We start from the raw sequence: 23,555 nt of genomic DNA on the forward strand, positions 1-23,555 counted from the left end.
GGGACGGCATGGAGCTGGGAGAGGGGTGGGCCAGGCTGGGGGTTAGGGAAAGGGTCTGCACCCAGAGGGTGGTCGGGCACTGGGACAGGCTGCCCAGGGCAGTGGGCACAGCACCGAGCTGCCAGAGTTCAAGAAGTGTTTGGACAGTGCTGTCAGACACAGGGTCTCTTTTTTGTGTGGTTGTATGTGGAGCCAGGGAGGATCTTTTTGGGACTCTTCTGACCTGGGATATTCCATGATTCTAATTCAGACCTCAGCTCCAAGACTCACGACAGAGTATACTTCGCTCTTGTGAAGCTACAGAGTTAGTCTCCTAGGTGTTAATCCTGGTGAGTACTCTAGTACAGTACCATCCAAAGAGAGTAACTGAGTGACTTTGATTGCTTTTTAAAAAAATAATAATAATAAAGTGTGCTTAGCTACTTCAGTGGGCGTGCACCCAGATCCCTAGCCCTGTGCATGTCATGTTTGGCACTGTCCTGGTTGAGCCCTTGCCCCGTGTCCCAGCACTACCCTTGTGCCAGCTCTGGCATCTGTTGGTCCCTTTGCTGAGGGAGGAAACTGGCAGCCCCAGAAAGGCCAGAACTGACAGCCAGCAATTAGTCCTCCTTACAATGCCATGGCATTGTGACTTACTGATGCAGTTTTTTGTTTTGGCTGAAGCTGTCACCAAAAAGGGAAGCTTTTCTCTCCTTCCTCCCCCTAGCCTGGGTTCCTTGCACTAAAGGTCACGTTAACAACCTCAGCCCCCCCCCCCAAAAAAAAAAGAAAAAAGAAAAAAGAAAAAAGATTAGTTTCCATCTCATCAGTGAGGATGGTTGAGAATGCCAATGCAGGGAGAGAGTGGAATGTGAATGTATGAGAGGAATGTGAATGATGTGAATGTATGTGTATTTGTGTGAGTGCCTGCTTTCCCGAAGATAGTTTAAGCTACTGCATCCAGAGCTCCTGATGGAGGAAATGTGTATGTGCTTGAAACATTAGAGGAAATTCAGTTCTATTTGGCATATCTACAACCAAAGAGCCCTCATTCTGCTTTACAGGAGAACATTTCTATCTATATAAAGCATTTGCAAACATGACAAGAATCTCTGCTGATTTTTTTTTTCCCCTGTTTGGTTATGCCAGCAAATATGCAAATACGCTGGCTTTTTTTTTTTTTTTTAATCAGGGTGGATGGGGTTATATTACAAACCAGTATTAGCAAATTACTGTCAGAAAGGTAAGTTGTTATAACTTTTATTAAAAAAAAGATTGGACACAGCTAGTTTTTATGAATGTTCATGTATGATGGAATGGAGGAATTAATATTATGAAAGAATATCGATTCATTGTTTCCATTTAATGTGCAAGGTGGCACATATGTAAAAGATTTCTATGTTAAACTTGAAACATTTCAGTAAGCAAAAACTTAAAAAAAAAAAAAAAGATTTAGTTGAAATGAGAGTCTCTGGCACATTCTCCAAGAGTAATGTTACAATAATTGCCATGCACCTTCAATAGAACGAAAAGGAAAATTATTACAGAACAGCTACAGTTTGTCAAACAGCTTCAGATATGGCACAAATAATAATAAGTGTACTTAGTATTTCCAGAAATAGGTTAACAAATGAAGGCTTTCATAGATGTCCTGGGGGAAACAGAATTAACGTGCATTCCCTGGGGAGGCTCAGAGGTGGAGTGCTGACAGTAGAACGGTGGCATGTACATGATGAAAACAGCGCACATGAGGAGGGTCAAGGACAAAGAGGCACTGGCATTTGAAATTCTGTACACTTGTTTTCATTTGTTTGTCTTTGATAGGATCTTTTATTATGGCTAGTTTTAAGATTAGGTCCCAGCCAATACGTTAGTGAGTAGCTTGGCATTTTCTACACAAATGTTCATTGGCTGCCTTCCATTTCAGGATGTAAAAGAAGTGAACCACGGTTCAGCACAACCTTCTGCTCATTGTTTTCGCTTGTGTATGCAGAAGGAGAAATTTTCTTCTCCATTGGCCTTCTCCATTGGCCGTCTCTTTGGCCTTTTGGAGGCCACTTTTATTGTGCAGTGTCTTGAGGCTCAAGGGACAATGCAGCACATCTGTGGTAAAAGCAGAAGGCTCTACTTGTTCTTTGCAAACACATTAACAGTGTTAGGAAGCCCGAGGCCTTTCTTCCCCTGGGGAAAATGGCCTTTAGGCTCTGGTGAAGTAAGATGACAGATTTGCCTGAAAAAGCCTGCTTGAGCCTTCGCATGAAGTCTATTTCTTGTCAACAAAGTTCTTTATTTTTCAGGGTGTCTAGCTGAGGCATTTCAACTGCAGTTCCAGTCTTCAGATCAGATTATGGGGTTTTCCATTTTAATGCTGCATTCTTGGTATTTGTTGTTGTTGTTTTTTTGCCTAACACCTGGGAGCTGTCTGAGTTAGGATGCACCTTGGAAACACGAGTGTATTTAGACAAATACAAAGGCCAAAGGATGCTGTCATATCCTGCTGACTTCTATTCTAGCTGAAATAAAGACATAATATAGACACAGTATTTTTGTAAGATGATTGGTGGAAGCTGATCCTCAGAGCTATTTGGATAGCTGTTCCTGATGAGGAGCAATACTCTGTGCTCTCCACCCTCTGACAGTGCTCCATCATATATCTTCTGTAGCCAAGATGGACTGTCCGGTCTGTTTTCTGGACAGTAAAAGACATCATCCTTGTATCTCCATTAACATGCTGTTCAATTTCAGGTGAATGCAAGAAGAAAATTTTTGCACCATGAGGGTGATCAAACACTGGCACAGGTGTCCACAGAACTTGTAGGATCACTGTTCTTGGAGTTACTCAAAACACAAGACCCCAGGCAACTTGCTCCTGCTTTGAGAAGGGGTTGGATAGAAGATCTAGAGAAGCATTTTCCAATATAAATTATTCTATGACACAAGTTCCAAACACCTCAGCTGAGCACAACTCAGGCTGGTAAGGTTTTTTACAGAGAGTAACTTTGCAGTCCCTGGAACCCTACAGTACCCACAGACGGTGTTTGAGCTCTAGAGGTAGTTTTTTTGTATCATTACAAATATAATGCTCAAATCATGAAAATCTTAATTTCCTCCATACTGGTCAGATGACCACAGAGGTATGCCTGAAGATGGTAATACATCCAGGCTTAAACACTGTTCAGTATCAATAAAGGAAGAAATGAAGATCAGTGATGTTGAGTACCTATCTTTTATTTACCTATTTGTTTTTCTAATATTTATTCCTATGCTTTTAGTTAGTCTGTTATTGTTCTATATAGGAGGAGGCTTAGGCTGCATAAGTGCTTGTAAAATAACTAAAGTCTGTAAAAAATCTGCTTTCATAGGAGCTTTCAATTGCAGGTATGTCTTTTTATTTTTATCTGTATATTAAGGAACACTTGAAGGGCTATGGTGGAGATTAGAACCCCATTACAAAACTGTAAGAAAAGATACTGTCATACAGTTTAAACTGGCCTCAAGATTTTTTTTTTATTTTTATTTTTTCTGAATTTAAGCCCTTCACTCATCTTTAAGTTGGAGTAGAACTACGCTCATCTTTGAATGGAGTATAGTAGTCTCTATTAAAAAAAGTAAAATCTTACCTAAAGAAGCATGTGTTGGCAAGAGGTAAATTAGGTGGCCAAAAATGCACACATTCAGGTGTGCTCCATTGTTCTCAGTCTGTGTATCACTTTAGTTCAGGATTGATCCCATCAGAAATCTATATTTCATTGTAGGATTGTGCACAAAAACTGCATAAAACTGGCAATACTGGAAGCTAAAGGATACAGGGCTAAAAGGCTGATAAAATGATACTATTGTTAAAACAAAACAAAACGAAACAAAACAAAACAACCCACAAACTTATTAGTACATTTTCCTGTAAAACAATGTTTATAGCTTATTGTCTTCCTTTTACCCATAAATAAATAAATAAATAAATAAACACTCAATTTCTGAGATTCAAGTAAATGAGTACAGAGTTTCAAAGAAATGGGAAAGATTAAGCTGAAAACCATATAGTGTTCGGACAGGAAAATCATTTCTTAATCGGTTAAAAGAATGTGAACATATAAACACAAGAAGTAAAGAAAAAAAGATTCCCGATTCCCTAGTTAGGTGCTATGTATGAAGTCTGATTTGCAGACATATACAAAGCCTGATTTGCTAGTCTTTGGAACACTATGAAAAATTAATTTTTAACAGCTTTATTGAAATATTTCCATTCAAGTCTGGTCTTGTAGTTCTAATAATATTCATAGGTATTAGCAGGCCTTATCAGGCCTTTTGCTTAGGGCTGCAGGACCAGGAAACACTTTATTTTCATGGTACAATAAAGTGTAACTAGATAAACTGAGCATGTAGGTGGATTGTCAGGAAACACATTTCTTCATAATGACGTCTTTCAGACTGGGGACTGAGTGATCACACAGGGGAAGAGTTGGAAATCCTTTTATTTGAGAAATTACCAACTGCAAAAATCTTTTGGAAATGTTTTATGTAGGAAGCTCTCTTTCACAGACAGGAGGCAGAACCATGCTAATGTAAAGCAACTTTCCTGGAAACAGAAAATGAGCCTTGCTAGAAAAAACAGGAAATATAATTATTTTTACTACTTCTCCATAAACATGACCATTGAACAGAAGTATGGGAAATTGGTTAAAAACGGGGCCATCAGGTCAGGCTATGGAAGTGAAAGGGCTTGGTGCAAGCAACAGATAGCTAATATATTCTCACTTATTTTCCCCGTGTAATGTTTATCTGAGTGAGAGGAAAATCTGCTACAGGTGAATGAACATCTCTATCAGGTAAACATCCCATGTAATCCAAAAGTGCAAAATAAACATTTTTTTTTTTTTTTCTCAGCTGAAGCAAGTGTCAATACAACACTTGAAGTCTGGTGAGTGTTACGTACCTGATGTATAGAAAACGAAAGTAATTTGCAATGACTCCTGATTAGTACTGTGACGAGTGTTTTAGAGAGGCGTACTTCTTTCACCTCTTTGGGAGAGCAAAGCTAGTGTGACCATTTGTTCAGTGAATCAATGCCATATTGCTTTTAAAATTTAGGAACTGCAGCTCATATGGGATCTGGACTGCCAAAACCATGCAGTTATGAGCACCTGAGAAAGCTGCTTTGAGCTTCCCAGGCAGGTCTGCACTTCATCACAATCGTTATTGCCTCTGTGTTACTGTTGTATCACTGAGGTCAAGCTTAAGGCCTCTTTGAAAACTAGCTTCTCTTAATTATTTTTAAATGACAAGATAAGCAGCTACTCTCAAATGACTTTAGGAAAATTAATCAATTTAACCTTAAAATAACCTTGCGAGGAAAATCAATTGCCATTATTTCTGTATGAGAAAAATGGAAAAGAACCCTCCTCAGAGACAATATTTTACATAATTTGCTCAAGGCTGCACAGGAAATGTAATTTGTGAAATTAAGAAAAAATACTCATATTTCTGTAAGAATCACAAAAGTGTCTTCTTCCTTTGTGTTCTGCTGACAAACTGCAAGCGTGGGGAGATTATTCATTTCCCTACTGTGGATCAAAAATAAACTTTCTTCTGAACTCCTTGTTTTAAAGTGCATACACAGTATGTCCTTTTGTGATCCATGCTATCAAGGCTAAGGTGAGTTCAGTCTGCAAAAGGGGAAAGTGCTACTGTGAATGTACCTACCACTTACTCTCTTTCTAGAGAGACAGGAAAAAAAAAGTCATTGATTATTTCCCACAAGCTGGAATTGTGTTTAATCTGTTTTGTTTGTCTGTTTAAGAAAAGTGGTTAGAGTTGACCCTGGATGACTAAAAAAGTGATAGCTGTTGTCATGAGAGTCGGTCTGCAGCTAGTCTGGAGAACTGCATCACTTCTGATGGTGAGCCTGCTGGCAGCTTGTGAAAGAAGTCCAAACTCAGGTCTTGGTAGATGGCAGTTGTCAGTAAGGAGCAGCTTTTCATACATTGTGTTCATTAGAAGCTAATCTCAGAGTAATTACTCTGCACCTAACTAATTAAATTTGCACTGGTCTCAAGAGGAAAAGCAGGCAGTTTCCTTGGGACTCTCTATTAATAGCTTTTAGGAACTTGTGTAGAGACTCATATGCCCTACAAATGATGAAAAATATGTTTTGCTGTAAGACTTATTGCAATGGGATTCTTGTACACAATAACTGTGAAAGCCTATATTGATCACTGTTTGTTTCTTTACTTTTATTTTAATATCTGGAGATGCTGAATAGCGTAGCTTTATTTTCTCTTTTTGTCTTAGATAATGAGAACTTTTAAGTAAATGTCATCTGTTTTCTCTGGCTTCATTGCTGCTTCCATTGCTTCCTCCCAGTGCTTCTCTCTCTTGCATCAGAAAAGAAACTCCTTATCTTATTTTTCTTGTAGAAAAGTCAAAGATAAAAACGATCCAGTCTAAACCAACTGCTGAAAAAATCAGAAACTGTCTCATAGACCTCCGTCTCTTCTCTATCCCTATCTTTCTCTCTGTCTCTATCTCTGTCTTTACCAGAGATATATGGGTGAAAAATGATGTTACAGAGAAAACTAGCTTATTTTTAACATTTAACCACTTTGGTGTACTGATTTATAGCTTGGCCCCAAGAAGCTGTGCTACAAATACAAATGCAGGACCAGTGAACTGCAGCGAGGGTTTGGGGAATGAGAGAATCAGGCAACCTTGAAAGACAACCTCTCTGCTAAGTTAAAGGTCTGTGAAGCAGTATCCTCAGGCAGTTTGGATCTCTAGGAAGTGGTAAATAGCTACAAGCAGCATTTTAGATCTCAGCATTCTCAGAGATGTTGTTTTTCCTTCCTACAGATTCTAGTTTCAAGTGTTTACAGAATAATCACAGTTTCTATTTAGACATTTCCAGCTCTCAAGATTTCAGCCTAAGAAGTGTCCTAAATGAGCATGGCTTTGAAACCTAGAAGCAGAAAAAACGAGGGAATATTTTTGCCATTGTGCGACTTAAGAGCCTGTCTTGTAGTTTTAGGCAAATCCCACTGCTGACACTCCAAGGCTTACTGCAGAGGTGCTGAGTGGCCGTGCAGGATGCTCCTTGTGCCAAGGAGAGCTGTCAGGTCAGACCGTGATGCAGCAGTCACAAGTTGGGGCAATCAATTCCAAACATCTCTGTGCTGTGAGTGCAGCATAAAGCATCATGGTGCATCTCAAACACGTTTCTCTCTCTCTCTCTCTCTTCCCAAATAACCATTTTCTGTATTCTTCTTTAATCTTGACAAAGCTCAGGAAAAGAGGAATAATTAAAATGCCCAGTTGTTTACAAAAAGCCCTTCTATATGTGGGCCTTCTTATGACTGATAATTTCTGACGTTCCAGGAATCATTTTTATTCTCTGCATGCAAAAGTTCTTGGCAAACACACTAGTTTTGTACAAACATGCCACAGTCCACCAAGTGTAAACTGAATTTATTAAAACAAACTGAGAGGCAAGGCACAATTAATCTCCTTCTCTCATAGTCTCACATGCTTCTCTGGAGTATTCTCAGCCAAAAGGTTTGTAATCACCCTGCCCCACAAATTACATACATTTATTTTCTGTTTCTATAACCTTTTCCATCCACAGATATTCAAGAAATTAGAGCAATTTTTCATTCACAAACCCTCATGGTGCACTGGATATCTAGTGGTAATATCCTCAGGGTATATCATCGTGGGCAAGTGCAAGCAGGACATGTAATAGGAACTTAATGACAGAGCTGAGAGGTGAACCCAAATTTTAAAATACCACCTCCACCTGCAGTCTTCTGCCCCAGGTGTGTTACACAACCTGATTTTGAACATTATAGACAGGACATAAAATTTTATACCACTGTTAACACTTTGTGCTCAACAAAGTCAATAAAGGAATTAGCAAAACCGTCTTCAGCAGAAAAATAGTATTTTGTCTCCCATTGTAGCTGATTTGTACCTTGTACAAATTACCTGTACATTGGTAATGACCTGTACATTGTACCTGTCATGTCATTGTACAATGACAATGCAAAAGTGCAGAGTGCCGGGCAGATGAGGAATACAGGTTTCTGGATTTCTACATGTGTTAGCCAAGTTTTTTTTTTTTTTCTGCCTATCTGCTTTGCTTCACTTTTAGGAACATGAATTCCTTGTCTTGTAGGAAGTAAATACTCATATTTTTTTTTTCTCTATCCAAACTTGGAGTCCACCAATTCCTTTTCCAGGAACGTCCCAGAAAGGCTGGAGAAGAAACATTATTTTTACAAAGAATTTGCCATAATGATAATATGTTAGCCATGTTTTGAAAATGTTCAGCACCAGAAACTTCAGAGGAAAGTGGAAGAACTTGTTAATTAGTAGCTAGGTGTAGGTCCTCACAGTGATTACATAGGATCCAGTTCTTAGTAATACTAACTCTGTAAGGAGAGACCTTTTCTTGCTGTCTGTGGCAAATATGCATTACTAAGAAATAAGATACTATTATAGCATTTGTTTTGTTGTTTCTTTACTTGTTTCCAAGATCCCCCTTAGATACAGATTTTTTATCCTAACTTTGCTGCAAGGGCCTCCAAGCTTTGGAACATATTACAGCAGTCAGAAAGGCAGATCTTGTGTCCTTTTTCTGCATGGTAGGTACTTCAAATTAACAGTGGGAGAAACACACGTGGGTGGTTTAGAGGAAAAAATCACCCTTGGAAAATTATCTGACTGATCCCGAAATGAACTGGAAAATTTCATCAGATCTGTGACTTTTTCTTGTTTCTATTCTGATCAAAAGTGGCAAGTGCTTTTTCCCCATGTACTTTTGGTTTCAGCCTCCAGTGTATCTTGGAAAATGAAAAAGGATCAAGTGAAAAAAGGCTGAATATGAAAACAGTTTGATTGAGACTCCTGTGTGCTATTGCCATGCAAATGATTGGGTAATAAAAAGTAATAACTACAAATTCTGAATCAAGGTTGATTTATAGATAAAAGGTTCAGATTCGGTTGAATATAGCAAATTATTCTTACTTGTTATTACATGCTGTTTTCAGAGTGGCTTCTCTTTTGAAGCTAGCTCAAGACACAAAATAGGAAATCTTCGGTTTAAGCTTTGCTGGTTTGAGTTGAGTAAAAATTTCTGCAAACTGACATTTCATGCTGCTTAGTGAACCAAATTTGCCTCCCCGCTTCAAAATAATACTCTTGCATTGAGTGGAAGACTACCTTCATAGTCTAATACAAAATAAAATTTTAGTTTTAAAGTCACGATTGCTCCAAGAGCTAACTTGATGAAGTAGCTCACGCTGCCTTAGAACAGCCTGATGCAGAGAATTCCCAGGTGGTGTCCCTGAGCAGCAACACTTAACAGAGCTACTTGGAGCAAAACAGTCTGATTTGTTGTTGTTGTTGATAAATAGTTCACCTAAAATACCCTGGTAGCACTGCTTCTTTGTTGGTGCCCATTACTTTCAGCCAGCGTGAGAAACACAAGGCACAGTTCCTTCTAGGCAGCCTGTGCAGTTTTACTTGTTTATCCTGTTTCCTTCAAATGGTGCATTTATCGCACCTTTGGGAGGAAACTTTTCTGCTCCTTCAAGCTTTGGACTTGCTGTTATAAGTTGAATTGTGTTCTGTTCCTTTATATCTAAAAAAAAATTTAGTTCCTTCTGGGTACTTCTAAATTAAAGCTGTTCCAAGTACTACTCCATATAGTATTCTGTTCAGGCAGACAAGAACAAATAACACCAAAGCTCAGGTGTGGAAAGAATTTTAAAAAGTATTTGGATAATAGGTGATAAAGATACTCACATGCAGCACTGTCAAACCTTCATTGATTTCAGCATATGATGCGTATTTGATCTAGTGTGATACTGCCAAAAAAATCCCCCTGTAAGGTTACCAGCTCTGCCTATCAATTGTTCTATATTTCAGCTGATTATTCTTTTTTTTTTTTCCTTTGCACAGAGTGACTGAGAAGATGTGTCATAAACGAATACACCCTCTAGCATAAAGGGGAAAAGGTGGGTTTCTGCACTTTTCTCTTTGTTTAATTGGCCATTTTCTTGTGGAAAGGGGAAGAACAAGAAAAACAGTGACTTGATTTAAACAGCATTGGCAGGTGTAAGCATAAAGGCAGTTTCACTGTTGTCCACAGAACAAGCTTTACACTAAAGGGCTCCATTGAAGCCGAAGCCCATATAATTAGATTTCATCAGCAGAAGTACTTTCTGGTGCAATTGGCTTGTAGCATTATCATGCAAATAACACGGAGTGCTAAAACTGGATCCTAACTGTAAAACCACCAAACTAATTTGATGTAGCAAACACATTGCAATGAATGATAATCACCAGTGATTGCAGTGAACTTCCGTGATTTCTTCCCATGCTTTGTACTGCTTTTATGCAACATTCTTCCTGAGGACAACTTCAGCTTGGAAATTGTCCAGAGGATGAGCTTTCTGCTGCCTGAGTTTTGTGGTGTTTTTACAAACAAACATCGGTGACTTCAGCAGGAGCACAACTCATGTAATCATAAAGGTAGACTGGCCTCTGAGGGGAACACAGATCTGTTCAAACTGATCAGTCTCATTCAGATGATTTCTGAAGATGACAAATGGGAAACATGGAATGTCCAATCCGTTGACATTTTTAATAATTTGTACAATATCTTAGGTAAAAGAAAGCATGGTAGCTTCACAGTCCTGTCATGCAGCTTGCATTTCTAGGTAGAGAAGAGTCCTTTTTGCACCATTCTTACAATTAAGAGTGCCCTTTACAATTAAATATTCACTGTCTGATGTGTCTCATGCCTCGACTCCCTGACAAAGAGTCCCTCCCCAGCTTCCCTGTAGCCCTCTTTAGGCACTGGAAGGCCATTGTAAGTTCTCCCCAGAGCCTTCTCTTCTCCAGGCTGAGCCTAACTCCCTCAGCCTGTCTTCATAGGATTTTATGTCTGGTCAGTTTACCAACATAGATGTTGGAGACACCTGGATAAATTCTTATTTTGGAAACAGCTGTGGGTCTGATCAGGAACGTTTGGTCAGGAATTAGCAACACCCAAAGCAAAAAGAAGGCCAATGCTTCAGCAGTTTGTGTATGGTCTCTCTTTAAGCCTCAATTATGGGATTGTTATAACTGCAGAAGGTGGAGTGCAGAGGGATGACAGATCCCGCGAAGCTGTGTACCCGTGACTTGGACATCCCAGACAAACTCTGCAGAAAGCTGCAGGATTTCTTAATCCACTCTAAAGGTAGAAATTCTCCAAGGAAGCAGAAAATACGTGCTTATAAGCGTAAAGCTCTTGCTATAGCAAGAGTACTGAAAACAAATCAAGAAGATATTTACAAACATGGCGTCTTTTAGCCCAGACACCAGTGACGTAAAACCTGTATGCAATATGGAAGGAAAAACAGGGTGGGAATTCGTGAAAAATAAAAGATGCAAGGCATCCTGTCACTGATCCTCAGCCTAGTATCATAGCTGCTCCTTGTTATTACCTGCAGAATAACAGAGCAAGATTCATCACAGCATGCTTTTTCATAAGTAAAGAAGAGCTTATATGGAGATCACACACCCAGTGATTTTCAGAGAGTCCATCCAGGATTCACTTAGAGCACTGCAGAACAGCACAGTGAGCAACTCTTCTGCTGGGGCATGCTGATAAAAATTATCACTTCTGCTAATAAGAGTAGCCTTTACTGGCTTTGTGCTTTGCTGCTCCAGTAGCATGGTGCACTTGGTATCTCTCCACCATCTCTCCCATATTCTTTCCCATCTTGTGGTGGGGAGATTGTATGACAACACAGTTTGAAATGCTCTCACTGCCTGTGCAACTTCTAGTGCAGCTCCTGTATTTTCTCAGCACGAAGCACTTACAGCAACATGCACTGGCATGGGAAACATCATGGGATGCTCCGTGGCCACCCCAGGAGCTTGGGCAAGCCTTACAATCTGCTGTCAGGTGTCGAGGTGTTTTAAGTAGCTGTGCCTGCAGAACCACAGCGCTCTGTGCAGTGCACCAATGTGCCCGGTAATGGTTGGAAATGATTACCTGCAGTCCTTGCAGATACCAGGATAATGCGGCTTTCATTGCTGCCTCTCATCTTAGAGAAGTCCATGGTACGGGTTAGGTCATGATATTCACACTTAGTGACCATAAAAGCATCTGTAATGTGGAAAATCTCCACCTGGATCAGAATCCATCAGTTTCTCCCGTGTGTGAGGGACTGAGAGGCCCTCTGTGCTCCGCTTACTGCCTCAAGAAATGTGGGTTTGTGACAGGCTGCTGATGACCGCCAGCTGAAAGACTTGAGGACACCAGTGGCATTAGGACCATCTCCTTAGCAGCCCGTGTGTAATGCAGTCAGAGGACCTCAGGCAGCAGACAACAAGCCCTTATCTTTTCTGTTTGCACTTTCGGATCATTACTAGAAGCTAACAGGCATGGCCTGAGTGTCATTCCCCAAGCCCCTGACCCCAGCAACAGCTGCATTCCTCAGAATAAAAAGGGAACTGCACAAGGCTGGCTGGCTGCTAAATCAAATGCCAGCCTGTCATTTACCTAGCCTATCTCCAACAATCTTGTGCTGTTGGAGGATGGAGAAGGATTGCCCAGAAATATTAGACTGAGTATTAGAAAGAAGTATTTTAGTAAGCACACAATAAGGAAAGCAGTAGAGAGGAACAATAACTTATCCTGATCTCTAAGTTAAACAGATTTATTGTCTGTCACTCCTAGCTGCATGATGTACAGCACTACAAGCATTAAGGGCTGTCTTTCTATCCCTTGTCAGTGCAACATCAATCAGTGCGGAAATCCCATCCACAGCTGGAGTTCCTATGCATTACCCACAATGTAATTAGCAGCTAAGAAGAACAGTGAGAGCCGGTCTTCTCTTGGCTTCCTTTCCACGTGCCTGCGGGTGAGTTTTCTGGGGTGTTTATGCCTGCCGTTCTTAAAGAACTGTGCAATCCTCCCTTCTTGAGCAGCCAGCCGCATACTTTTCAGAGTTTTGTCCACTGGTTAGAGTTTCATTGTTTATGTTATGAACAAAGGCAGCCATTCTTGTCCTGAATTAACCTGTAGATCATTCTCTGAGTAATGCAGAGCTGGCTGAAGGGATCAGGATTAAGGACACCCTGCACTGCATTGTCAGCTGATGCCACTGTCACAGTGGTGACACCTGAACTCTGAGGCACTCCGTGGCGCAAACCTGACATAAACCACGCACCACCAAGATACCACCAGTCCTGTAGCTGCAGTCCCCAGGAACTCCTCTGCCAGAGGATTTATGACCCAGGTTTAAATGTTCGTAGTATGAAATGGACACCCAGCATCCACGAACTCACACTGAGGGACATCAAACCAGCCCCCATACAGCTGTGGCCCAGCTCTTGTGAAGACCATAAATACAGATGAATTGTTTTACTCAGGGAAGGGGACAGAACTGAAGGACCCTAATGTTGAATTTATTCAGCAGACGTAGACATGCCTGACTTATAGCTGGATCATATGGAGCCCAGGTCTTTGTAATACCAAAAAATGAGGTTACCATTGCTAGGGTTATTTATATAAAAAATCAGGACTGGACATGTTCAGTTTTTCTTGATGTTTTGACAGAGTAATGTAATCGCTGGAAGGAAGAGTTCTTGTTGTTTCCAAACTGCTTATCACATGAGAGGCACAGAAATATGGACTGGGGACTGGATACTCCCTCTTCACTGTTAATTTCAAAAGAAGCTTTGTGGCTGAAATCAGCGGCAATAAAGACTGAGCGGAGCAGCTCCATCTTGCTAATGGGTGTTGCTATGGAAATGAGGAAAATTTGCTTGTTCTTAGAATTATAAGAACACACAGGATAATGAGGGAAAAAGCATACATTTTAGCAGTCAGCCTTAAATGATGCCATCATGCTAGACAGAAATGTGTAGGTCTGTCTATAGTTTTTATTCCAAAAGTTTGCCTGCCATAATTTGCTTGTTCCCTAACAGTTTAGCCTGAGCACTTCAAGCATCAGCCCTTGCAGATTGACAATGCAGCCACAAAGCTCCACACAAAGCTGGGACTCCAGCGGCTCTCCAGCAGGCTTTGCATTGTTTTGCCCAGTGTTTCCATGGGAACCTGACTCTGCTGAGAAAAGAAAGATTCAGAAACTTCAGCTAAGCCAGTTTAAAAGAGCAGCTGCAAGCTGCTCTTGTAGCCTAGAGGAGACAGAACAAAGGGGCTTTGCTAGGAGACAGGATGGAAGAAATTGACTCTTTTATTTTTTTTTTTAAAGAAAATATGTGTGCCACAAAAAATCAAGTTATAAGTTTTTAGTGTACTGTCCCCATCAGTCTGCACAGGGCAAAATTTAGCTGAAAGGTCAATTATGGCTCCTTTCGTCATTAAAAGTGCCGTATCAAGGGCAAAATTTACTTTTCTGGGTAAAGTGCATGCAATACAGACACTGATGTGAGACCAAGAAGCAGAAATCCATCCTTAGCTTTGTCCAGGGCTTAGAGAAAATACACCTGGCTACAGCTCAGGTCCTCCTTTGTAACACGCTGTATTTCTTGGACTGTTGATGTCAGCGATGACACCCATGTATATTGCACTGGCTCCTGCTCCTTTGTTACCAGTGCTAATGCAGGGCTTTCACACTAGGAGGACATATTTGCACGGAGGAAACACAAGCTGGGACAGTGCTTCCTAAGGTTTTGTTTGCTGGTGGGACTTCTGAACCTACCGAAACTGTTACCCAATGAAAGAACATTGCCTCTGAAATGCAGAAGACAATATACCATGACTTGGCAGTAGGCAAGGGTAAATGTGACTTGAAATGTATCCCATTAGTGAAAACAAATCTATAAATGAATGAAAGGCTCCATGGAATGAATGCTTCCATTAAAATCACAAAAGGGATCATATTTTTTTTTCTCAGAGATAGCTTATTAGTTTAGCATGGTGCATTTATTAAGGCCACAGTTTTATCCCAGAATTTTTATGATGAAACATTAATTGTAACATGAAAATTGGAAACCACTGTATGTACTAGTGAGTTTGTTCTCTTAACATTTTTTCTCTTAATGTTCACAGATAAATTCTACAAGTATTAAAGGAAAACGCGCTGAAAGGATATCTAAGGTACTAGTTTTCTAGCAGATTTGCTAATTTTTTTTCTTTGCTAAGAATTATTTGAGTTGTGCATTCCTGCTAGGTAGCAACTTTGATAGACTTAAAAAGTGTTTCATTGAATGTCTCTTACATAGCAGTACCTCAGGGAACTCCATAAAGGAATGTAATTGGCAAAAATACTTTGATACTTTTGCTAGCACATGGAATGACAACTGCGCCTGCCTTCCTTGTGACAAGCGACAATTGCGAAGTCTTTCTTGGACATAGCTTGGCATGGTAGCTTAGTTTTGCCAATAAACAGAATGCAAGACGAGGCTTTGCTATTCTGCCCTACTCCTGCTAATAAGAGGCACAGGTGAGAACGGGAGTGCAAAAGCTGGGATTTCTTCCTGCTTTGGATGGTTGGGTCATGTAGACGGAGAAGGACAACATCTGTGAGGAAAGAGAAGTTGCTGTCGTTACTCCATGCTGATTCCCTGTGCAGCTCCTCCTGGTCTTCAGTGTCAGCTGGCTTGAGGAGCCCTTTGCTGTGGTGCACTGAATGATATGCAGGCTTACACTCAGGGAAGGTTACTCACCTTGCCATGATACCGTGAGCTTGTTTTCAAACCGGAGTCAAGTAAAGCTGGTCCTGAATGTTGGCTTTGAGCGACCCTCTGACAGAGAGAGATGATGGTGTTGGGTCTGGAGGGACACAGCTGGACCGTTCCATGAAATTCAACCAAATGCTGATCTAACAGGCTAACGTGAGAAAAGTAACCTAGCCTAGGGTCAGTCACCTCTATAAATCAGCTCCATAAATCAGATCAATGCTTTTGAGATTCCTTTCTCCGAGTGTGACTTTCCGGATAGCTCAAAAGAATAAATAAAAATAAGACTTTGATTGTCATATTGCCATATGTGGTCCATTAAACTTTATACCTCAATTATCCTTTTGGCAAAATACTGCTAATTGCTACTTGCCTCACTGAAGTGTTCTGAGAATAAATCGTTCTTAATCATTCTACAGGTTGAAAAAGGATGCCTTTTAAATATTCAAAATGGGAAGGGAACAGTTAATTTCTGTGATAACATTCGCACAAAAAAAGGAGCAGAGTGTGGAAAAGATCACAGCTGAAGCGTGCTTCCCTGTGTGCACGCTCTGCAGTCATGACTTCAGGACGAAGTAAGCCAGGCACGTGAGGATGATGCCAAGACACCCCTGGCAGAATTTCCAGCGCTGCAGCAGTGCCTGCTCATGGCTCATCGGGAACAGGCAGGATCACAACAGGAAAGGCACAGGCGAGCAGGGGTTGTTAAACAGAGTTAAAAGAAGGCATCTTGTTGACTATTGCTTCATGTGGGTTTGGACAGTATTTTCCCTAGGCCCTCTTGAACACACCCTACCACTTGGGAGCACTTTCATACGGAGCGGTTATGAGATACTGTGGTTGATGAAGTCCTGTTAACAAGCTGTAGCAATATTTTTTAAATCTTGTAAGTAGAGCTCTATAGATAGTCATACACTTGCTAACAGGAAATGGGACACGGAGACATGGTTGCTTCACCTCTGTGATTAATGCAGCAAGTTCATACACCCCTGTACAAACAAGAAGTGGACAGAAAGAACCCATTGTCACAGCTGAAACTCACCGGGTCATTCCCCATCAAAATGCCACAGAGACAGCAAAACATCACAGAGCACTGGGGAAGATGTAAAGAGTATGGGGCTCAGAGATTTGTTACAAGGAGCGGCCTTCTTGAGTCAAATTCTCTTATGCTGCTGTATAAATTATTACAGCATGGGCTACGCTCAGGCGCAGGTAGGGATGATATTGTTTTAAAGTGCTGCTATCTGTATATACATTTATCATCTGTATATATGTAGTTACTGAGTTGAGATTGCTTTTTGCATAAATACAGAAAAGTTTTCACTTTCTAAAATGTGTGTCTGGTACTCCAGCTGAGCACCTCTGGGAATGCTGGTCCCCTGCCTAAAGTAAAAGTCAGATAATGCCAAACAGTTGTTGAGCAGTAGGGAGAAGTTAACACCTAGGTCAGGGCATCTCCTGTCTATGTTTTGCTTATGTCCACCAGCCAAGCAGCTGTCATTCAATTTCCCCATGCACTGAGTTAAACCGCATGTGGATAGCATTTCTCCTGTTCATTCTCCCTTCATCTAGAAACACGGAATTTAATCTGCTTGGAAGCAAAAGTTGTGGCCCCACTCCCCATGAGATCAATGTGGTTGAGTTTTTCTTAAGCTCTACCAAATTTCACACCAGTTGAATTTGTGTTCTCTGACAGTGTTGAAAATCAGCTTTTTTTTTTTTTTTTCTTTTTTTCCCAAGACCTGTGATTGTAAAATATGTTGCATAAAAATGAAATTCTTACTTGCAAGAAGGTTCATCAGAAGTCTGCCGTATAGAGTGAGAAGAGGAAGGCAAGAGAGTGTTAGGATTAAAATATCACTTGCCATCTGGGAGAGCTTAATGAAAAAAGCGAGATATGGACACAAACTTGGAAAGCTTTCCTGACAATGTTTAAAGGCATGACTCTAAAGACTTGCAGATGATGTAATGCCAGGACTCAGGTTAAAGCCTGTCATAGGAAAAACATCTTGTGGGGTGATAGCGACTATGGTCTTGGTGGCAGAACAACACTCTTCCCTGATTAGAAAGAAAATCCTGCTCCATTCTGAGCCAGCTGCAAATCAGCATGGCATGGCAACCCTGTCCGTACTGCAAAAAAATGAGTTTTTTCTAGATTTGTTACACTTAAAAAGGTAGAATGAAAATAAAAAAAAAACATAAAATGCTGTAAGATGGAGGAAAAAGTAGGAAAAACAAGTCGAAGCTTTGGGAAGGAGGGGGAGATTTGCTTTCCGTGTACTGCTGATGGCATGGTTGGCACCAAAGGCGTTGTAATCACAGCCATTGCAGATATCCAAGTGTATGGTGCAGATATTCTCAATAAGACTCTTAGGGCCGTGATGGCCCCTAGTGCTGCACTTCATTTCATATCAGCAGAAACACGTACATCTGTGGGCCAAGCATTCCTGCAGGTCGCTGTGCCAGCAGGGCTGCTCGTTCATTGCACTGAGAATCGTTTCGGTGGCCAGGAGTGCTCTGTTTGGTGAGCTGCACACATGGGCTTATTGCAGGCACAGCGCACACGGACACACGCACATGGGATTCGGAAGAATGACAACATGCCCCGAACCTATACAGCAAATTTCCAAACTACCTTGCCACATATTTATTTATTTTTTTTTTCTGAATGACATTCTTACTACATATTCTGGTGACTGTCAAGGTTCATGAGTGCCCACACCTCCCTGGCTTGCTCCACTTTTCCTGTTGCTTGCTTAAGCAGGCTCTGCTGTAATAACAAAAATATTTGTATCGATTTGTTTTTAAATTCTAACCTTTTATTTTTGTTTACATGCTCTACCAACCTTCCATTTATTTATTTATTTTTTAGTTTTTTAATCCTGGCCAGCAGCAGACTGGAGATGGTGAGTAAGTGGGGACAGTGGGAAAGTGTTAATTTGCTAATTTTGTAAATAGCTCAAACTCAGAACTACATTTGTAGTGTTATATGGTGTGTATTTCTCAGTATACTGCTATTGCTTTCAGTTTTATTTGTCTTATTCTAGAATTATCATAATAAAACTGATTGAGCTACTGTGCTTAGACATGTTTTGAGACGCAATCTTTATATTTGATACTTGTTACTTTGCTGTAGAGAGACTGTGAAATGGATTTCTGATGGGGTCTGCTTTAAAACTAACTGCAAGTTAGTTGTAACCTTGATTTCTCTTCTTTATCTTCCTCTCTTTGTTTATTGCCTGTGTAGTGTCTAAAATCTGACCAGAGCTCCTTGAGGAACAGTCTGGTCTCTTTGTACTCTCTGCAGAGAGTGCAACACACTTTGAGTAGAAGGGAAAGGAAATTGCAATAAAGAAGCTAGATAGTTTTGTGTGCAATGCTATTAGACCACACTGCACATTTATAAATCACGTTAACTTGAAATGATAGGCTTGGAAACGGCTTTCCTAGCCCTCAGAAATGCAGTTGAAATCAAGGAATAGTGTATATAAGGAAGGTCATTGATGTTCTTTGTCTTTAAGGAAACGACCACCTGCTCAGCAAAGGCTCAATTACATACATACAGGTAAAGTTGCAAAAGGTTACAGACATAAATGAATTTAAAGTGATTGGATGTGCAACATCCTGTAGTTAGGTACGTTACATAGGTTCATGAAAGCAGAATGCAGTTTCGTTCTGTTTCCATTTTATGCACACTACATTTTCTTATGCACTGATCTGTCTTTAAAACTTCTTTAATTTCTAGGATAAATAATGAAAATTTCCCTGATTCCTTGGGATCAGGCTTTTTAAAATACTGGTTTTCTGGCATACTGGGCCAGGTTTAGGCTGGTGTAGCTGCAGCCAGGGTTCAATATTCCCCAATAACTGGCAGTGCATCACTTCAGTCTGGAATCACTTTTTGGACCCTGGTTGTAAAATTGCTGCTCACAGGCTGCCTGTCCTTTGGCTTGCAGCGTTACTCAGTATTTAAGAGTGATTCGGGGCCAGTCTGAGGGTTTTCTTTTTCTTTTTTTTTTTGCCTTTTGGGAAAACTGATTGCTTCATGCCGCATGTACCTTTACTGACCAATGCGGATTTGTTTGCCAGCCCCGCTCCTATGAGGAGATAACTGTGAAAACACTTTGCTGGTGAACAAGTTCCTGTTGGAAGCACTCTGCAGTTTCTTTTGAAGCCACACCTGTTCGTATCACACAAGCCTCTCAGCTCGGCCTCCTGCTCTCTCGTGGCATTGAGAAAGAAACACGTCACACCCCACTGGAAGGCAAGGCAGCGCTGCACTGGGTACACAAACACATGCCAGAGAGCTAACAGAGACTAAGTAACCTTGTCCGTGTAGCCAAATCATTGCTCTCACACACACACACACAAATATTTTTTAGCTGAGTAATATTTCTTATTGCTGGGGAAGCAAAGGAAGAGGAAGGGCAAAGCTTCAACATATATATATATGTTGTATATATATCATTATTTAACTGTAGTGGATCTAACCAAAGACAAAATGCCTTTTAGTTTTTACAGATGTCCTGTCCTTAAGGGTGAGATACCCAGGCACAGAACACAGCATTTCTGTACCCCTATGTGCAACCACCTGCCTGAAAAGAAGCCTTAACTGGTGACGAAAACCAGGGCAAGTCACTAAGAAACGGGTGAAAAGATACGACCTTGTAGTCATCCCTTTTGCAGGATGAAGTAATTTGTAGACACTCGCTGCCTTATCACAACCAACTCGTCACGCCCTAACCTGATACCAGGGCTTGGAGGACGTGTCACAACGCAGCGATGACTCAGGATGGTGAGGACACAGAACAAGCCTGCCCCTTGTGTTTTGGGTGCTCAGCCCGGTTATGACTTACTGACGAAGGGCTGAACTTCTTGTCCTTAGGCAAGGGCACCGTGGCAGTCACTCCCAGACACGGTGCAACACTTCCATCACGTCCCTGGATCACCCAAGGGAAGACCCATTTGTGAGCACAGCCCTGTCTGCCACAGGGCTTCTTGGCACAGAAGGACAAAATCATGCGCTAGTCCTGCATCTTTTGCCTTCACACTATGGGCTGAGGCCTCAAAGATAAAAAAAAGTTAGATAAATTGCACAGCCATCTTTTTTTTTTTTTTTTCAGTATTTGAAAAAGATCGTGCTCCTGTAGAAGGCAAAATTTAGTGGATCCTCCAGCAATTCCTACTGTTTCTTCCCTGATGTCAAGGTTGTTCTGAGCAAAACTGACACAACAGCAACCAGCTGCTTCTGCTTCTGTTCCTGGCTCTTACTGGTGTGAACACGCCTGGTAAGAGACACTGAGGTTTGTTAAGGGCAGCTGATTTCAGAAGCAGGTGAGTCTATATCCTATTTAGTGGATACAGTTTCCGTACCCATTAAATGTGATCCGTACCGCATCAAATTCATTCCTGTCTGCAGATAAAGAAAACCATTACACAGAAGGTGCTCTCAGGGTCACTGAAAAGACCTGAACTGGGAGAAAGCTCCAGAGCAAAAGCACAGGTCACTGCACGAAAAGGCCAAGATGCTGAGAGCTCTGGTAATCCCACAGCTCTTCTAACTACTAGTCCCAAGCATGCACTCAGTTCACACAACTCAGAACTTAATATTTACAATAAAGCAACAAAAATCTGTTCTGCTTAGACAAAGGAAGACATATTTAGAGTTTTATAAAAACCCTAATTTAAAAAATAAAAATAAAAATAAAAAAGTACTTCTCAGAGTTTTCTCAGAGTTTCTTTGCAATACACAGTAGCTCAGCCTTCTCACTCACCTGCTGTGTGCTTGATTCTAATATTCTATTGCAAAGAAAATTATATGAGCATTACACTGTGGTGGGTATGTAATGGGCTTAAGTAGTAACTGAAACTTTATATATATATATATAAATATGTATATATGTATACATGCACACACACACAAGTACTATACATATATACATATAGTATAAGTATTAATTAAATACTAATTTCCCAAAAACTCACCCTACTTTTTAAGGAGTAGCTCATATCACAGAATCACAGAATCACAGAATTTATCAGTTGGAAGAGACCTCAAGATCATCGAGTCCAACCTCTGACCTAACACTAACAAGTCCTCCACTAAACCATATCCCTAAGCTCTACATCTAAACGTCCAGGTTAAAGACCTCCAGGAATGCTGACTCCACCACTTCCCTGGGCAGCCCGTTCCAATGCCTCACAACCCTCTCGGTAAAGAAGTTCTTCCTTCCGATAGGCAGGACTGCGGATAAACGGTGCTAAGCGGCTTGGCCAGCTCCTCCACCTGTTCTCTCAATACCCTCGGGTGGATCCCATCTGGCCCCATCGACTTGCGCACATCCAAGTGCCGTAGCAGGTCGCCAACGATTTCTTTGTGGATAGTGAGGGCCACATCCTGCTGCCCATCCCCTTCTGCCAGCTCAGGATACTGGGTATCCAGAGAACAACCGGTATTACCGCTAAAGACTGAGACAAAGAAGGCATTAAGCACCTCCCCTTTTCCTCATTTCTCATCACAAAACTTCCCCCTGCATCCAGTAAAGGATGGAGATTCTCCTTAGTCCTCCGTTTGGCGTTGATGTATTTGTATCAACAATATTAGTGATATGGTTTAGTGGAGGACTTGTTAGGGTTAGGTCAGAGGTTGGACTTGATGATCTAGAGGTCTCTTCCAACCTAGGAATTCTGTGATGCTGTGAAATGCCAGGACTTTTCAACTAGGATGGAGAGAGGTTTGACAACTCCATCAGCCAGTTCCCTCAGGACCCTGGGATTCATGTCATCAGGTCCCATAGACCTGTCCCTGCTGAGATCCATCAGGTGGTCTCGAACCTGCTCTTCACTTACAGTGGGTGGGACTTTGATCTCCCAGCCTCCGCCTGTGGGTTCAGGGCCATGAAAGGCTTGGGAAGCCCGTCTACCAGTGCAGATGGAGGCAAAGAAATTGCTGAGTACCTCAGCCTTCTCCACGACTGTTGTTACCAATCACTCAGCTAGAGAAACCCGTTCCTAGGAGAAGAACTTAGCCACCTCTAATCGCTTACACACTCCTATTTTCAGCCCTCCCTCGGTCTATTTTCACAAATGTTAGAGGTGCACGGTGGCCCTCGGGGACTCCTCCTGTCACCCCAGCGCAGCAGATCGAAGGCAGCTGGGTCCTCTCTTGTGCTCTTCCTCGAGGCTCTGTGCAGAAGGGATGGCGCCTGTGGCACAAGGGCTGGGGGATGGGAAAGAAACACACACACACAACCCCTGAGAATTAGCAACATGTTGAGGGATTTCTTGAAACAGCAAAAATCCCATGGCTTGCTGTAGCTGAGCAAACCAAGCTACCAGGGCAACTATGAGAAGTTCCCATGACAGTGTTCCCACATCGCCCAATTGAGGAACTCAGAAAAATATTGTTACCAGTAGCTGGCTTCAAGGACAAGGTCTATGTGACTGCTAATCACAAGGGGGTTGTTTTCTTGCAGGTGGGGTTGTTTTCTTGCAGTTGTTTGTCTGAGTGCTTTTGACCAATAATCTTGTGTGAAACACTGTCCACCCCTGTTAAGTTCTCTATAAAAGTTAGGCTATTCGGGCAATAAAATGGAGCATGATCTGACTCTACTGGTGTCTGTCGTGCTTTCGGCCGTGCTTCCTGCAACAGCAACAGAGTGGTTTATTGGTGGGACGTCTTGCAGGTAGGCATGTCCATGGTGCTTGGGGGCTCCGTCGCAAGCTAATGCTTGCGATGGGGCCGGCGCGACGACGAGTAGGGCACTAGGCGGGCACTCTTGCGACGCTCCTTGTGCGCTTGGAGAGTGGAGAGCAAGGACGCGCCGCGGGGGTCCCAGCTCAGTTCTGGTGGAGGTGGATCCACCTCCATCGGCTCCTCCTCG

General features: G+C 41.6%; 1 long non-coding RNA gene across 3 annotated transcripts in view; it reads left to right on the plus strand.

Annotated features, from left to right (window-relative positions):
- The window catches only part of LOC106020182 (uncharacterized), a 43,534-nt gene extending 21,831 nt beyond the window's left edge, over positions 1-21,703 (plus strand). Inside the window, exons 4-9 of one of the 3 annotated variants that reach the window (XR_011805909.1) lie at positions 9,931-9,986; positions 12,759-12,887; positions 15,044-15,091; positions 16,092-16,884; positions 18,545-18,578; positions 19,194-21,703. This is a non-coding gene — a long non-coding RNA (uncharacterized lncRNA). Of the gene's footprint in view, positions 1-9,930; positions 9,987-12,758; positions 12,888-15,043; positions 15,092-16,091 lie in introns of all 3 variants that reach the window. The other 2 variants (XR_011805908.1, XR_002406567.4) reach the window with 2 other exon arrangements.
- Positions 21,704-23,555: the final 1,852 nt, after the last annotated feature.

Source organism: Anas platyrhynchos, chromosome Z (assembly GCF_047663525.1).
Source record: "Anas platyrhynchos isolate ZD024472 breed Pekin duck chromosome Z, IASCAAS_PekinDuck_T2T, whole genome shotgun sequence".
NCBI lineage: Eukaryota > Metazoa > Chordata > Aves > Anseriformes > Anatidae > Anas > Anas platyrhynchos.